Source organism: Taeniopygia guttata, chromosome 37 (assembly GCF_048771995.1).
Source record: "Taeniopygia guttata chromosome 37, bTaeGut7.mat, whole genome shotgun sequence".
Taxonomy (NCBI): domain Eukaryota; kingdom Metazoa; phylum Chordata; class Aves; order Passeriformes; family Estrildidae; genus Taeniopygia; species Taeniopygia guttata.
Window position 1 is genome coordinate 570,790 of NC_133062.1, and position 5,839 is coordinate 576,628.

The following is a 5,839-nucleotide window of genomic DNA, read 5'->3' on the forward strand; positions in this document are numbered from 1 at the left end:
GTGAATTTGGGTGAATTTGGGGAGAAATTTGGGCAAATTTGGGGAGGAATTTGGGGAGAAATTTGGGTGAATTTAGGGGAGAAATTTGGGTGAATTTGGGGAGGAATTTGGGAAAGAATTTGGGGAAGAATTTGAGGGAATTTGGGGCTCCTGGGATTGAGATTTTGGGGAGTGAATTTGGGTGAATTTGGGGAGAAATTTGGGGTGAATTTGGGGAAGAATTTGAGGGAATTTGGGATTCCTTGATTGGGATTTTTGGGAGGGAATTTGGGGAGGAATTTGGATGAACTTCGAAAGAAATTTGGGTGAATTTGGGGAGAAATTTGGGGAAGAACTTGGGGAGAAATTTGGGGAAGAATTTGGGGAGAAATTTGGGGAAGAATTTGGGGAGAAATTTGGGTGAATTTGGGGAGGAATTTGGGGAAGAATTTGGGGAGAAATTTGGGTGAATTTGGGGGAGAAATTTGGGTGAATTTAGGGGAGAAATTTGGGTGAATTTAGGGTGAATTTGAGAGGATTTTGAGGAGAAATTTTGGGTGAATTTGGGGAAGAATTTGAGGGAATTTGGGACTCCTGAGATTGGGATTTTGGGGAGGGAATTTGGGGAGGAATTTGGATGAATTTGGGGAGAAATTTGGGCGAATTTAGGAAGGAATTTGGGTGAATTTGAGGAACAATTTTAGGGAATTTGAAACTCCTGGGATTGGGATTTTGGGGGTGAGTTTGGGGTAAATTCAGGGGGATTTTGAGAGGATTTTGGGTGAATGTATCGAAGAATTTGAGGAAGAATTTGGGAAAGAATTTGGGAAGAATTTGAGGGAATTTGGGAGTTCTGGGATTGGGATTTTGGGTGCGAATTTGGGGAGGAATTTGGGTGAATTTGGGGAAGAATTTGAAGGAATTTGGGACTCCTGGGAGGGGAATTTTGGGTGCAAATTTGGGTAGGAATTTCATCCTACTAGGGGCAATTTTGGGGCGATTTTGGGGCGATTTTGGGTCAAATTTCAGTGGATTTTAAGGAAAAATCAGGCCAATTTTGTGCAAATTTTGCGCGAATTTTGTAGAATTTTTCAGGAATTTCCCAAAACTCCCAATTCTAACCCCGAATTCCCCTCAGGCCCGTTGGAGGGTTTCCGGCTGACGTTCCCTCTGCGCACCGATTACGCCTTCGCGCTCGTCCGCGGCGCCGTCCGCAGCCCCTTGGCCGCCGTCTCCGCCTGTCTCTGGCTGCGCCCGGGACCCCCAAATTGGGGACCCCCAAATTCGGGACCCCCAAATTTGGGCACCCAAAATTCGGGCGGTGGCCCCACGTTGGGCGCCACAAATTTGGGCGGTGGCCCCACGTTGGGCGCCACAAATTGGGGTCGCGGCCCCACGTTGGGCGCCAAAAATTCGGGTGGTGCCCCAAATTTGGGAACCCCAAATTGGGGCACCCCAAATTTGGGAACTCCAAATTGGGGCACCCCAAATTCGGGCACCTCAAATTGGGGCACCCCAAATTTGGGGACCCCGTTTTCCTACGCGGCGCCGGGGCAGCCCAACGAGCTGGTGCTGCTGGCCTGGGGCGGGCGGCCCCTGGAGCTGCTGGTGGACGACCAGGTCAGGCAATTTTGGGGCATTTTGGGGGATTTTTGGGGTTTTTGGGGTTTTATTTGGATTTTTTGGGTTTTTTTAATGGGGTCATTTTCAAGTTTTTTTCGATTTTTTTCGACTTTTTTTCGATTTTTTTTCGAGTTTTTTTTGAGTTTTTTTCTATTTTTTTCGATTTTGTTTCTGATTTTTTTCCGATTTTTTCAGGTTTTTTTCGATTTTTTTCTGAGTTTTTCTGGGGGTTTTTTTGGGTTTTTTTCTGGGGTATTTTTTGAGATTTTTTCGATTTTTTTCGATGTTTTTCCGATTTTTTTTGATTTTTTTTTCGATTTTTTTTCAAATTTTTTCAATTTTTTTTCGATTTTTTTCTGGGTTTTTCTGGGGGCTTTTTTTTGAGTTTTTTTCTGAGGTGATTTTGGGATTTTAAAGGAATTTGGGGCTTTTGGGGGTTTTCATTGATTTTTTGGGGGTTTTTGCTTTTTTTCGGGGCATTTTTTAGGTTTTTTTGGGGTTTTATTGGGAGGATTTGTAGGTGGTTAAAGGCGGCTCCTGGAGCTGCTGGTGGAAGAGCAGGTGAGAGAATTTTGAGGAATTTTGGGAAATTTTGGGGGGATTTTGGGGATTTTTGGGATTTTGGGGTTTTATTTGGAATTTTTGGGATTTTATTTGGAATATTTGGGGGGTTTTGAGAGTTTTTTTGGGTTTTTTTCAGGTTTTTTTTGAGTTATTTTGTTTTTCCCCATTTTTTTTTCAGGTGATTTTTTTGGGATTTTTTGGGCTAATTTTGGAATATTTTGGATAATTTTGGGATAATTTTGTGATAATTTTGGCTAATTTCGGGTTCTCTGTCCCCCCAGGCGGTGTCGCTGTCGCTGAGCCCCGCCCCGGGCAGGTGGCACCACCTCTGTGTCACCTGGGCGGGGTTTGGGGCTCATTTTGGGCTAATTTCGGGGGTTTTTGGGCTAATTTCGGGGGTTTTTTTTATAATTTCGGTTATTTTGGGATATTTTTGGGATAATTTTGGCTAATTTCGGGTTCTCTCTCCCCCCCAGGCGGTGTCGCTGTCGCTGAGCCCCGCCCCGGGCAGGTGGCACCACCTCTGTGTCACCTGGGCGGCCCCGGGGGGCACCTGGAGAAGTTTCCAGGACGGGAAACCCCATGGGGGGGGGGAGGGGCTGGCGCCAGGCCACGCCCTCCGAGCCCACGGGGTGCTCGTGATTGGCCAGGAGCAGGTGAGAGCACACCTGGACAGGTGAGAGCACACCTGGGCACACCTGGGCACACCTGGGCACACCTGGGCACACCTGGGAGCCCACGGGGTGCTCGTGATTGGCCAGGAGCAGGTGAGGGGCAGGTGAGGGTACCTGGGCACACCTGGGCACACCTGGGCACACCTGGGCACACCTGAGAGCCCACGGGGTGCTCGTGATTGGCCAGGAGCAGGTGAGCACACCTGGACAGGTGAGAGCACACCTGGGCACACCTGGGCACACCTGGGCACACCTGAGAGCCCACGGGGTGCTCGTGATTGGCCAGGAACAGGTGAGAGCACACCTGGGACAGGTGAGGGTACCTGGGACAGGTGAGGGACAGGTGTGTTACCTGTGCCCAGGTGTGTCTGTGTCTGTGCCCAGGTGCGCTCAGGTGTGTCTGTGTGTGTGCCCAGGTGTATCTGTGTGTGTGCCTGGCTGCGTTACCTGTGCCCAGGTGTGTCTCTGTGTGTGCCCAGGTGTGTCTGTGACTGTGCCCAGGTGTGCCCAGGTGAGCTCAGGTGAACTCAGGTGTGTCTGGGTGTGTCTGTGCCTGCCCAGGTGTGCCCAGGTGTGCCCAGGTGTGCTCTGGTGTGTCTATGTGTGTGCCCAGGTGTGTCTGTGGGTGTGACTGGGTGTGCCCAGGTGTGTTACCTGTGCCCAGGTGAGCTCAGGTGCGCCCGTGTGTTGCTGTGTGTGTGCCCAGCTGTGCCCAGCTGTGCCCAGGTGTGCCCAGGTGTGTTACCTGTGCTCAGGTGTGCTCAGGTGTGTCTGTGGGTGTGCCCAGGTGTGTTACCTGTGCCCAGGTGTGCCCAGGTGTGTCTGTGTGCATGCCCAGCTGTGCCCAGATGAGTTACCTGTGCCAGGTGCGCTCAGGTGTGTCTGTGTGTGTGCCCAGGTGTGTCTGTGGGTGAGTTACCTGTGCCCAGGTGTGTCTGTGTGTGTGTCTGTGCATGCCCAGGTGTGCCCAGGTGAGCTCAGGTGTGTCTGTGGCTGTGCCCAGGTGTGTTACCTGTGCCCAGGTGAGCTCAGGTGTGTCTGTGTGTGTGCCAAGGTGTGTTACCTGTGCCCAGGTGTGCCCAGGTATGCCCAGGTGAGCTCAGGTGTGACTCTGTGTGTGCCTGGCTGTGTTACCTGTGCCCAGGTGTGTCTGTGGGTGTGCCCAGGTGTGTTACCTGTGCCCAGGTGTGCCCAGGTGTGCCCAGGTGTGCTCAGGTGTGTTACCTGTGCCAGCTGTGCCCATGTTTTGCTGTGGGTGTGTTACCTGTGCCCAGGTGTGTTACCTGTGCCAGGTGTGTTACCTGCTCTCAGGTGCCCCTGTGTGTCTGTTCCAGGACACCCTCGGGGGCGGGTTCGACGCCACCCAGGCCTTTGTGGGGGACGTGGCCGAGCTGCACCTGTGGAGCCGCGCCCTGAGCCCACCTGAGGTGGCGGCGCTGTCCAGGTGTGACTCACCTGCCCGCGGGGACCTGCTGGCCTGGGCACGGCCCCACCTGGAGCTGCACGGTGGGGTCACCACCCGGCCCTTTGCAGCGTGTACCTGAGACACCTGAGATACACCTGGGATACCTCAAACCTCACCTGAGATACACCTGAGAGACACCTGGGACACACCTGAGAGACCCCAAAACTCACCTGAGAGACACCTGAGATACACCTGGGACACACCTGAGAGACCCCAAAACTCACCTGAGAGACACCTGAGATACACCTGGGACACACCTGAGATACACCTGAGAGACCCCGAAACTCACCTGAAAGACACCTGGAGACCCCAAAACTCACCTGAGATACACCTGAGCACACCTGAGATACACCTGAGATACACCTGAGATACACCTGAGAGACCCCGAAACTCGCCTGAGAGACCCCAAAACTCACCTGGGACACCCCCATGGGGACCCTCCCTACACCCGGGACCCCCCAAATTTCCCAAAATTCCCCCAAAATTCCCCAAATTCCCCCCATATTCCCCCAAATTTCCCCAAAATTCCCCAAATTCCGCCCTAATTCCCCAAATTCCCCAAATCTCCCAAATTCCCCCGAAACTCCCCAAATTCCACCAAAATGCCCCAAAATTCCCCCCAAATTTCCCCAAACTCCAAAAATTGGCTCCAAATTCCCCCAAAATCCCCAAATTCCCCAAATTTCCCAAGTTCCCCAAATTCCCCCCAAATTTCCCCAAATTTCCCCAATTTGCCCCAAATTCCCCCAAATTCTGCCCAAACTCATAAAAATTGGCCCCAAATTCCCCAAATAGTTTCCCTAAATTCCCAAAATTTGCCCCCAAACCCCAAAAATTGGCCCCAAACTCCCCAAAAATTCCCCCAAAAAAATCCCAAAAAATTCCCCAAATTCCCCCCCCGGCCCCTCCCCCCCAGGCCCCTCCCCCTCCCGAATTCCCGAAGAAAATTCCGGAATTTTCGGATTTCTCCATTTTTTTTATTGGGACCATAAATAAAGGGGGGGGGGGGGGGAGGGGCCGGGACCCCCCGGAGCCCCAAACCGGGCGGGAAATTCGGGAATTTCGGGAGGAATTCGGGAATTTTGGGAAAATTTGGGAATTTTGGGAGGAATTTTGGGATTTTGGGAGCCAAATTTGGGATTTCCGGGAGGAATTTGGGGGATTTTGGGGGGAATTGGGAATTTTGGGAGGGATTTTGGGAGCCAAATTCAGGATTCCCACAGAAAATTTTGGGAATTTGGGGATTCCCAAGGAAGATTTTGGGAGGAATTTTGGGATCGGAATTCGGGATTCTCGGGGGAGAATTTTGGGACTTTTGGGGCTCCCAGGGGGAAATTTGGGAATTTTGGGATTGTGGGAGGAATTTTGGGACACCCAGAAATGAAAATTTGGGAATTTTGGGAATGTTTGGGCTCCCAGAGGCGAAATTTTGGGGCTCCCAGGGGCGAAATTTTGGGATTTTGGGGATCCCCAAGTGGAATTTTGGGATTTTTGGGGCTCCCAGGAGTGAAATTTTGGGAATTTTGGGAATTCT

At 51.5% G+C, this 5,839-nt stretch overlaps 1 long non-coding RNA gene across 1 annotated transcript; it reads left to right on the plus strand.

Moving 5' to 3' along the window:
- Positions 1-1,447: 1,447 nt before the first annotated feature.
- On the plus strand, positions 1,448-4,381 carry LOC140681617 (uncharacterized). Its single transcript, XR_012052665.1, has 3 exons — positions 1,448-1,599; positions 2,643-2,822; positions 4,175-4,381. It is a non-coding gene; the product is annotated as an uncharacterized lncRNA (long non-coding RNA).
- Positions 4,382-5,839: the final 1,458 nt, after the last annotated feature.